Raw genomic sequence first — 12,368 nt, 5'->3', positions numbered from 1 at the left:
AAAATTCTTTTTCAGTGGTTGTATAATTGAGTTGTGCATCATTTAAGGTCCTACTAGCATAGTAAATGATAGTGGGTAACTTATTAATCCTTTGACCTAAAACTGCTCCTATGGTAAAATCTGAAGCATCACACATCAATTCAAAAGGTTCAGTCCAAACAGGTGGTTGAACAATGGGTGCATTGGTCAACTCCTTCTTAAGTTGTTTGAAGGATTCTAGGCACTCTTTAGAAAGCTCAAAAGTTTGATCTTTGACAAGTAATGAGGTGAGAGGTCGGGCTAAATGACTAACGTTCTTAATAAACCTTCTGTGGAAGCCTACATGCCCTAGAAAGGACCAAACATCCTTAACAGATTGAGGAGGTGGTAAATTATCAATTAAATCCACTTTGGCTCTATCTACCTTAATTCCCTCCTTGGATATTACATGACCTAAAACAATACCAGATTTAACCATAAAATGGTATTTCTCCTAATTCAAAACCAAATTCTTAGATATGCACCTTTTCAAAACTAGGGAAAGATGATGAAGACATTCAGAATAGGAATTCCCATGAATTGAAAAGTCATCCATAAATACTTCTACAAATTTTTCGACCATGTCAGAAAAAATGCTCATTATGCATCGTTGGAACATAGCAGGGGCATTGTAAAGCCCAAAGGGCATACGCCTGTAAGCAAATGTTCCATATGGGCATATAAAAGTGGTCTTATGTTGGTCCTCTAAAGCAATTGGGATTTGGTTATAGCCGGAATATCCATTAAGAAAGCAATAGTATTCATGTCCAGCTAACCTCTCTAACATCTGGTCAATGAATGGCAATGGGAAGTGGTCCTTCCAGGTTGCCGCATTTAACTTCCTGTAGTCAATGCACACACGCCATCCTGTTTGGACACGGGTAGGGATCAATTCATTATTGGCATTAGGAACTACAGTCACACCAGACTTCATAGGCACTACGTGAACTGGGCTTACCCATTGGCTGTCAGAAATAAGATAAATTATTCCATGATCCAAGCACTTTAGGATCTCTTTCTTAATAGCTTCCATCATCACTGGGTTAGCTCTTCTTTGGGGTTCCGTGGATGGTTTGGAATCCTCCATAAGATGTATATGATGTTGCACGATGGAAGGGCCTATACCCTTAATATCAACCATGGTCCAACCTAAGGCTTCCTTATTATCTTTTAACACTTTAAGTAACTCCTCTTCCTGGCTCTAGAAGTCAAATTTGAAGAAATTATTACAGGAAGAGTCTGGTCAGGCCCTAGGAAAGCATACCTAAAATTGGATGGCAACTCCTTAAGATGTAGCTTAGGGGGCTCAACTATGGAAGGTTTGTGAATGGAATTGGAATAAGGGCTCCACAAGTGTGTGAAGACTCAAGACTTCAGAAAAGAAATTTTCACTATCATCATCCAACTCATCCATACACTCTTGGAATTCTGAATCAAAATCAATATCAAAGTTGGTAACTAAATCATCAGAAAAATCCAGAAAATCCTCAAGCATATTGATCTCTTCTTCCATATGTGGTTGCTTGCCAATCCTAAACATGTTAAACTCAATAGTTTGGTTACCAAAAGATAATCTTAGGAAACCATCCCTGCAATTGATTAATGCATTACTGGTAGCCAAGAATGGTCTTCCTAGAATTATTGGGATCTCATCCTTGGTTGAGAAGGGCTTAGTATCTAACACAATGAAATCAACAGGGAAAATAAATTCCCCCACCTTTAGTAAGACATCCTCAACCATCCCTTTAGGAATCTTAACAGACCTATCTGCCAACTGAAGAGTAGTTCCAGTGGCTTTCAATTCTCCTAATCCTAGTTGCTTGTACACATGGTAAGGTAAAAGATTCACACTTGCGCCAAGGTCAAGTAAGGCATGCTCAACATAGGTGTTGCCTATGACACAAGATATGGTAGGGCTCCCTGGATCCTTATACTTGGCTGCTATGGGCTGAGTAATTATGGAACTAATGTTACCTGCCAAGAACGCCTTTTTGGGCAAACTAGTGATACGTTTGTGAGTACACAAATCTTTCAGTACCTTTGCATAGGTGGGGATCTGGGATATGGCATCCAAAAGAGGGATGTTCACTTCTACCTTTTTGAAGACTTCTAAAATTTTATCCATGGAAGCAGTCTTCTTTTTGTTTACCAATCGATTAGGAAATGGGATAGGATGAACATAAGGACTATTAGGGATTTGCCCCTGTTCAGAAGAATCATTTTTGGTTTCCTCACCCAAATCATCTTTAGTTTCAGAAAAATCTTTAGGTTCATCAGACGAACCTGGAACAAGAGACACACTTGTGTCCTCAATTGAAGAAGAGTTAACAGGAGTAATAGATGGGGAAGATTTAGGAAAGCTCTGTAGGTACTCTCTACCACTCCTAAGGGCATAAACAACATTACATTGGTTAGAGGGCCCTTGTTGAGTCTGACCTTGTACTATATTCAGTGGTGCATTAGTTGGTCCTTGTAAACTAACAGGTTGATGATGCCTAGGGTTAGGCTCTGGTTGACTGGGTAAAGTTCCCTTCTCCCTTTCACGCATAATTGAGACAACTTGAGTGAGTTCTCTCGTAAGATTTTGATGGCTTGTCATGAGGAGGGCCATATTTTTTTCCAAGTCACTAATTCTACTTGCCTCTCCAATGTTGGTAAACCCAGGGAATTGCTGATAAGATGATAGGAGAGGGGCCCTAGGAAAACTCGCCTGAGGTCCTACATTTGACCTAGGAAAAGTATTTTGAGAAAAAGATTGTTGTGCAAAGGGAGGCCTTTGGGGTCCAGGTTGACCTTGATTATAGAAATTGGAAGGTCCTGCTTGGTTGCCCTGATTCCAAGAGAAATTTGGGTGATTTCTCCATCCTGGATTGTAGGTGTTACTATATGGATTATTCTGGTATAAGGCATTAACACTATCATTAGAAGTGCCCCCAGAGGTGTTGGGGCATTCTTCTATGACATGTCCAGGGGACTGGCACCAAGCACAAATCTTAACCAAATTGACTGATGATGGCTCTCTAGGAACAATAGCCTCAATCCTCTTGATTAGGCTATCCAAATGGGCTTCCTTTGCTACTATCCCATCCACAAAATATCCTTTTCCTCCTATGGTTCTTTCACTCTCTTGGGTTGATTCCCACTCATGGATTTTTTCAGCTAAGTCAAGTAAGAATTCCCATGCCTTTCCTTCATCTGTAAAGGATGTGAATCCCTCAGGGCACATAGACTCTATCATTTGTTTAGTTGGGTAATGAATACCCTAATAAATTATTTGACATAAATGCCATAGGTCTAGGCCATGGTGAGGGCATTCTTGGAGTAGATCCTTGAATCTCTCCATAAGTTTGGAAAATGACTCACTAGGCTTTTGCCTAAACTGAAGGATATCACTTCTAAGCTTATTGGTCTTGTGAGTTGGGAAAAACTTCTTAAGGAAGACAACTGTGAACTACTCCCATGAGGTTATGGAATTTGTGGGTAACCCATACAAGCACTTCTTAGCTTGGTCTTTCAATGCAAAAGTGATAAACCTAAGCTTAACAGCATCATCAGAAAGCTGTTGGATCTTAATTAGAATACATACCTCTTCAAATTCCCTTAGAAATAGGTATGCATCCTCAGAGGTCAACCCATGGAAGTGGGGCAACATAGTGATGTATTGAGATTTGAGTTCAAAATTATTGCCCTGGGCTTGTGGTAGAACTATGCAGGAAGGTTGGGCTGTTCTAGCAGGGTAGAACCTATCTTTCAGAGATTTAGGTGAAAGGTTTTGCTGTTGGTCTCCCATATTGAAGGGTTTTAAAGAGAGCAAACGTATATGGTCACTACTTGTTGGATCTCTTCTTTCTAACCGATTCTTAGTATTACGTACCCACCTAACACTCATGCAACAGAAAATTACCCACGACTAAAGTAAGACCGGTACAAAAGAATGGATAGCAAAACTTCTTTTTTTTTTTTGCTTTTTGGGAGCTTACCGGCAGGGATTCGGGGTTGCTCAGGTCAATTCCTGAGGTACTGCTACAGGGCGAAACCTGTCTTTATCATACTGTGAGGCATGGCGACCTCCATTGATACAACTATTATTGCAAGTTGTTATTCTCAGGAATTCAATAAAAGAAAAGGAAAAATATAAAACAAAGCAAACAAAGCACTCCGATTTACCAAAAGAAAGTGAAAAATAACATGGAACTGTCTCCCGACAATGGCGCCAAAAACTTGTTTGAAATTTAAAATGTAACTGCAAGTGTACGGATCAGTGTAGCTCCGGGTCGAACACAGGGAAAGCAGCCACTTTATTTTTTTATTTCTTTTAATAATGTGAAAGTGAACCGATTAATGATTGTGATATAATTCTAATTACCGTCCTAAACATATGTATCTAAAATAACGTCCTAACCATTCGTCATCTAAGAAATTAAAGACGCAAGCCACGTAATTAAAATTAAATAAATAAATAACTGAAAATAAAAAAAACCACGTAATTAAAAAATAAATAAATAAAAAAAATACTGAAATAAAAATAAAGTAAAAGAAAGGGGGTAAAGCTAGAGAGAGACTCACAAGTAGGTTTCTCTACTTAGCCCGAGGGATCCATCATAATATGAGCTTCCCTACTTGACCAGAGAGTCACTCTTACAAGGGTTACTCTACTTGGCTTTAGGGAAAGGGAGACAATTAAAATAAAAGCAATAAATTGATGGTTCTATGGCTAGGAGGGGCAAAACCAACACATACACTAGCCATGAACCTTGGGGCAGAGGGATAGCAATAATGTAACAACTGAAAATAAAATCCTAAATTAAGAAAGAAAGGGTAGTCAGAAGAGAGAATGAGAGGGGGGAGAGAAGACTATTGAAGGAGCCTACTTGCTTGAACTTCAACCCTTGAAATTGAAAGCTTGGGTGATTTGAGATACTACCAGTACTAAAAACTATATCTGGAATAAACCAAATCTGAAATTTTTAGTACTAGAGAAAACAAATCTTGAAACAAAAAAAACTGAACTTGAAAAAAAAGATATTCCACGGCTTGTGATCTTGTCACCTAGATCTAAGCCTAGAACTATAACTTTAAAAATTACAACTCAATTGCATAAATCATAAACATAAAAGACTGAATAAGAATAAAAGAGTGATTGCATTAAATGGCATAAAAAAAAAACTATTATAAAAGTGATTAAAACAAAAATAGAAAAAGAACTAAAACTAAAGAGTGAGAGAGGGAGAGAGAGAAGAAAACTGAGCATAAACTAGAAAATAAACTAAGGAGAATAATAATTAGTAGGGGGGAGGAAGGAGCTTTTATAGGGCTTTTGTCTTGCCTCATTCCTTCTACAAGTCTTCTTTTAGAAAAGAAATAAAATAAAATAAAATAAAATAAAATCTTGGTAAATATCCTCATTCTCTGAGATATTGTGTGAGGAAAGAGAGAATTCGTTTCCAAAATTAACAAATTCTATTCCTTCATTGCAATATTAACCAATATCTTGCAATCTTGATTAAATCAGAAAGGAATCTCTGCATAGCATCTTCAAGATCTTGTGAGGTGGCAAGGAGAGAGAATAATCTTTAGGATTTTGTAGGAGAGAGGATGTGCTACCAATGAGTGGGTCCCACATTTGGACTGGTTCTTGATTCACTTTAAGCACTTTCTCTTGTAAACTTAGAAACTAAAAAAATAAAAAATAAAAATAGTACTATCCAAAGTGGGGCAAAATGTACACTTATTTTCCTAAGATTTAACACATTATTGTGCTCATCATGGAACAAAAACGATACCAAACGGAGCCTAACTTGATGAAAAAAGTGTTCTAACAAAAAAGAGAAAACAACTCTTCCCGCATGCGTAGATACATGCTTAGACAACAACAATGTAAAAAACTGTGTTGTTCTTATGCTGAAGATGCTTATAGGTGTTATCCCATTGGCCGTACACGCTGGTGTGTACCTGTGCCAATGGGTAGCGTTCTCTTCTCCTTCCCTTTCTACCCTAGGGGAAAAAAAAACCACTAGACCAATAACAGTGGGCATAACTGTGAAAATGCAAGCACCATAATTTGTGGGTCAATCTTTAATTACTAGACTACGAAGTCACTCACCTTTCCTTACGTTGCAGAGTATTGATCAAACCTATGCGAATTTAGTATCATCTCCTCTCGTCAACACTTTTTAGTCACCATGACTTGCATGGTACGTTCTGTATGTGGCCCTACGCTTTACTGTGTGAAAATCATCTGTAGCCATTGCATCAGTGCTGTGAACATCGGGTGCGTAGGAATCCCTTGGAGCATGTGTCCGAATACTTCTAACCGCCGGATACTCACTGTAACTAATTTAAACTCCGGTCTAATTGGGGCAAGACACTCTCTTAATGACCTTGACTTGATATAACTCTAGAATGTGTCCACATTGCATTGGACCAAAATCCTATCAAGACCTATCTATTTTTGTCATCATGGCTTGCATGGTACGTTCAATACGTGAGACCCCACACTTTGATTGTGGCAGAAAAAGCTCTCCATTTGCATGTTATTACCTTACTTGATATAACTCTAGAATGAGGCGTCATAGCATATGACCAAAATCCCGTTAGGACCTAATAAGTATTTTCTCCCTATTGATGGTTTCGCAGAAGGTGGAGAACCTGTCTATTTTTTGTTGGTGATATGGTTTGTTTTGTTTTGTCAGTTTTTTGTTGTAATTTTTTCTACTCTTTTCTTTAATAGAAATGATTTTTCATATATATATATATATATTAGTATAGTAATGGGAGAAGAATAGATATGCTGCCGGGATACGGAAAGCTAACGGACAGCACCAATGGAGGCACATGATGAGTTATCATTCAGGAAGGATATGAGGGTCATTTTAAAAAGGGAAAGAGAGAGATAGAGACAGTGGATGGTAACATACGGTATATGCTAGCAGCATATCCAACCTTTTCCCATTAGTAATTTATGTACTTTCTCGAGGGGCTGGTTGAAATCCACTTTAAAAAATCAAATAAGATTTAGAAACATAACTAGAAGATAAGTTTAACACATAACGTGGACCACCAAACATTCCATTTGACAAAGAGATCTTCTACCACATAACATGCCATGTGGCAAAGTGGTCTTTCATATTTTTTTGTTTTTTACTATACAGTGGTCTTTAATCACACTGACCGCCCTACATGCCATGTTGTAAAGACGTGTGAAATCATGAGTCGCCAAGTTTCACTAAAACAAGTAATTACAACCATAATACTTATTAATGTATTTTTGTTTGGTGTCAAGTGATTTTATCATCAAGTAATTTAGAAAAGTAATAAATCAAAAAATTGAGGCAGATTTTACTTCATTCTCCATGGATTAAATACCATGTGATCGGATAGAAGAGATTTATAGAGTAGATCATCTTCAATTCTTAATTGTGTGATTCTCTTTACAAGCGACATTCGTATATTTTTCAGATTCGAACGGTTGTAGAAGTTTAAGTCACTTGAAGGGTTAAAATAGATTTGAGTTTAAAAAAACTTCCAATCACTGGATTTTAAAAATTTGCAAGTGTCATGTGTACAGAGAGAATTGCACAAGAATTGCATGACTAAGAATTGGAGAGCATCATGATCCCTTTCCAGACTGATAAAAATCGTCTGTAATTCTAATCTTGTACAATTCTGTACAATACCCCCTTGAAAGGATGACACGTCGACAAAGTGGTTTGAATGGCTCAGATTAATCCTATATTGATCCAACTCCAAACCAGTGAGTTGAAGTTGGATCAATATACGATTAATCTGAACCGTTCAAATCACTTTATCCATGTGTCACCATCTGAAGGGGGTATTGCACGGATAAGGAATTGCAGACGATTTTTATCCCTTTCCAGACTGGTGCTAGAAAAAAAAAGAAAAAAGGGGGTTGTTATTGACCTCTTTTGTTGTAGTGCATGCCCATCCCATATGTAAATCTTTTAAAGACAACCTAATGAAAGTAGACAAGGCTCTACCTAAACTTGCTAATTAAGCACAACACCAAACCTCTTAGTCAAATTCAAGGATCTCATTGAATATTTTTAAGCCTCCTCTGAACTTAGGCTTATTTGGCGAGCTTACGCTTTTAGATGAAGACTTTAAATGGAAATCAAGCCAGCAATGATGAAGGATTTCTTGAGACTTAGTGAGATTCAAGCATACAACATTTTTTTGAAAATCTTGCATTAGCTCTTAACATTGACAGTAGATACAATTTGATTACAGAATAGATATTTAAATTACCAGCACATAAAATAACGAAAACAACTACTAAAACATCCAAAACCTTATTCTAACTTAATGGAGTCGGTTACATGGAGATTTTAAATAATGTCGAACGCAAGAATTCATGCAAAAAAATTGCTCGATTATGGTTAATTATATTAAGTACCGACTGTCAACCTAACACAACATTATAAATCAACCACATGCATATAACGATGGACTATAATAAAGTACTTGTTGTCTACCTAACGTACCAACTCATACAATACACGCTACATAAATGAAGAAACAAAAAAATTGAGAGAGTTGGACATTACTTAATAATGAGGGGCCACTCCTCTTAAAGGTGAGGCGGAGATCACAAGTTTTTCCAAACCTACTATTGTAATATTGTAAGGTCATAAAGCGTAAAGAGGAGGAGGAGAAAAATCGTCGAAAAGATAGGGAAAATTATTCTTTGCGACGTCTCTTGTCTATGCCTTTTGAAATTTTGCAGATCTCTGCGTGTGGGGTAACTTTACCTTGATCTTTGCCGAGATTATCCAGTCCTTGACCGTCATTTTTGCAGAGATTGCATCCTAGTTGTCCTAGTTGTAACTTAAGTTATCAAAACGAGTTGATTGATCTAATAGATAGAAATCCAAGATAATAATTTCATATGTTCCAGCCTTATTTTCCTAGTTTTTTCTGATGCTGGCATGCATGCACCGTTCTCCATTTTTGTTACCATCATGCTATTTTTCATTCGGAGCTGTCATAGGCTAGTTAATCAAGAATTATAAACTGATTGTACCAAATTCTAAGCAGAAAATAGTAGAACAGAGTTCAAATCTGTTTCATTTACGAGAACATTCTCGTATGCCCTTGATCTTGACACAAAGACTCTAACCTCTCTCTCTCTCTCTCTATAGCATAAGTTGAGAGACTTTGTGAAATTCATGTATCTAAATTAGGAACATACAAAAATATTTTCATACAAGAACCTGATCCGCACTTAATAGAATATGCGGAATTGGGTTTGAGAGTAGATCGATTAGATTAATAACCAATGAATCCCAAAGTTCAAGTTGAAGCTGTATGATGCATGGTAAATTAATAAGAATAAAAGCCCCACTTGGAGATTAGTGGCATCTCATCTCTTCGACGATGTATAGTCATCACCTCGATTTTCACAGTACGTTCTATGTTTTTTTTATGGTAGAAGATACGTTGTGCAGCTTTTTTGGTAAAAGCGAATTCATTTAGATAGAAGACATAAGTTACACAAGGTTTTAGTTCTCACAAAACAAAAAACCAAAGAGTGGAATATGGCAAACCTGTTGTACATGTTATTAACGGGGCATTCCAAGATAAGAGATGGACGAAACCAATAACTTCCCTAGACATATAGTTGTAGACACAACTTCATTAGCATGTGCAAATTTCTCTTTCACAGATAGAAATAGAACCATAATGGGCAAAAGAGTGACACATGCCAAACATAGAGTATCACAGTATGCTTGTGGCTTAATGGATACCAGACACAAAACGTCACAATATGCATGCGGCCCAACGAATGGCAAATAATATGGCCCCAAAATGTATGAAAGTACCAAAGGACCTAAATCCTACCGCAAGCCAACCAACTAAACCAACTTATAATTTAAAAAAAAAAAAATTCAAAACACAACTGGCTAAAGTAAAGAGTTTGCCATCATGGGTGACCGACAAGGCAACACAACCACATGGACTAACCCAAACCATCAGAAGTGTGTGAAGAGGAGTGATGTTGGTGTGAGTCATCTTTCTTGAGTGGGAGGGGGATTGTTTGGGTCTCGAGCGATTCCTTTTTTGCAGCAAAATGCAAATCAGGTATGTTTCTTAGCTCCTGCAACAGAACTAGAAACTATTTGTAACGGGGCTATGCTAGCACAGACACTTCAACTTCAACAGGTCAGCTTTTATTCAGACTGCCACAATGTGATCACTGCTCTTAATGGGATTACTGCTTCTTCAGATCTTGTACATGATGTTTTGTGCATCTGTTCTTCTTTTTTTTTTTTTTTTTCTCACACACAGGACAAATAATGCCCTTGCTGTCTATCTTGCCGCTGGTTCATTCAAACTTTGGCTATCTTGGGTGTGATGGCTTCGAACCCCTCTTTTCATTGTAAACCCTTTTGATTATTGCATCAAGGTGTCTTACATTAGATGTTTCCTCTCAATGAATTTTATTTTGTTTAAAAAAAAAAAAAAACCAGAAGTGTGTGAAGATACGTTCTGTAGTGAATCGGTGCTTTTTTAGATTCGATAAGGGGATCGATCAGTCCTCACTTGTTACCATACCATTATACTATTACTATATAAAAAAGAAATGGAGATAACAGATCAACCTTCGCCCAACTTACGTTAGACCCATTTGTCAACCCATTTGTCACTGATTTAGGAGCTCATCCCAAAGAAGAAGACTCCGGATCCCCCTCTCCCTGCCAAGAGTTTACAGTAACTGTCCTGTAGATATTCAAAAGTAGCACTCAGTCTATTTAAAAGGGTAAGAGATCCTTTCATTCTTAAACAGACATTCTTTAATGTCTATTCAACTTTATTTTTTCCACACCTATGGTAAAATAATTGGAGAAAGATTGAAAACTAATAAAATGGTTGATCACAGCTGGGCCGCTACCCCTTATATGATGAGTCCGTAATTCTTGTACTTTTCTAAATGTAAGCCTATCGGCTATGATCAAATTTTTCTAGGGTTTCACATTCACTTTGGATCTCTTCAATTTTTCTAGGGTTTCACATTCACCACACCAAATTTTTAGATTCGATAAGGGGATCCATGAGGCCTCACTTGTTACTATACTATTATACTAATTATATATAAAAAAGGAGTCTGGATCAGGTCCTCGTACGAGAATCTAATCTTGGATTCTTGTATGCTTAAAAGTGAACATGTGTGGTCCATTTATTCTCTTATAAATTTTTAACCGACTACCTTTTTTCCTATTTTCTCTCCCCCATTATCTCTTCCACCCACGGAACGGAACCCCACTCTCTCTCCTCATGGTTTATTAATTTTTTTTTATTTCTTTTCAATTTAATTATAATTTAATATTTTTTTTAGTCCTACAAAACAGCTTTAGATATTGATCTCAAGCGTCTCAATAGATACTAATGGGATATCAATAAAAACTAAAAAATAATAAAATATTGATAATAAAGTTTTATTCATTCATAGAGGATGGTTCACTCATTGTTTTTCACCCACCATTCGAGGGTTCACAAGTCCCGACAAGATTTTAGTATAAATCCAAAACATTATATGTAAGCATGATGGCGATTTAGAGATAGGGTACATTGATAATATGTGGATTGGATTGAATCGGGTTAATATTGTATTAGATCAATATTGGTGTTGTATTGAATAGCATTGGATAATTGGAAGAAAGAGTGTGTTTTGTATTATTATTGTTTGAATCGGTTAATTAAAATAAAAAATAATAACGGAAAAAATTATATAAAATAGTATTTAAGTTAAAAGAGAGATAAGATGGTATAACATTTAAATCGGAAGAGAGATAAAAAGAGGCAACGAAACTCTAGATAATCCAAGTAATAGTTTTTAGTGGAATATATGTATCCACTTTTTAAGCGTACGAGAATCCAAGATCAGGTTCTCATACAAGGACCTGATCCGGCCTAAAAAAGAAGTGGAGATAACAGATCAACCTTCCCCGTACTTGCGTTAGACCCATTTTTCATTGAGTTAGGAGCTCATCCCAAAAGAAGATGACTCCGGAATCCGGATCCCCCTCTCCAGCGCAGAGTTTACAATAACAGTCCGATAGATGTCTACCAAAAAAAAAACTGTCCGGTAGATATTCAAAAGTAGCACTCCGTCTATTTAAAAGGGTAAGTGACCCTTCCCTCAAACAGTCATTCATTATTGTCTAATCAACTTTATTTTTTCGACATCTACGGTTAAGTAATTGGAGAAAGATTGAAAACTAATTAATTGTTTAATAATAGCTGGGCCGCTTCCCCTTATATGATGAGTCCGTAATTCTTGTACTTTTTCTAAATGTAAGCTTATCGCTATGATCAATATTTTGAAATCTATC

General features: G+C 36.9%; 1 protein-coding gene and 1 non-coding gene across 2 annotated transcripts in view; both read left to right on the top strand.

The window, feature by feature from the left end:
• The window catches only part of LOC122077887 (ABC transporter C family member 13-like), an 81,082-nt gene that overhangs the window by 53,745 nt on the left and 14,969 nt on the right, over window positions 1-12,368 (top strand). The window lies entirely within an intron of this gene.
• LOC122080423 lies at window positions 3,315-3,421 on the top strand. Its single transcript, XR_006140718.1, has one exon. It is a non-coding gene; the product is annotated as a small nucleolar RNA R71 (small nucleolar RNA).

The sequence above is a fragment of the Macadamia integrifolia genome, chromosome 5, assembly GCF_013358625.1.
Source record: "Macadamia integrifolia cultivar HAES 741 chromosome 5, SCU_Mint_v3, whole genome shotgun sequence".
Lineage (NCBI taxonomy): Eukaryota > Viridiplantae > Streptophyta > Magnoliopsida > Proteales > Proteaceae > Macadamia > Macadamia integrifolia.
This window is presented reverse-complemented; position numbering and strand designations above follow the sequence as displayed.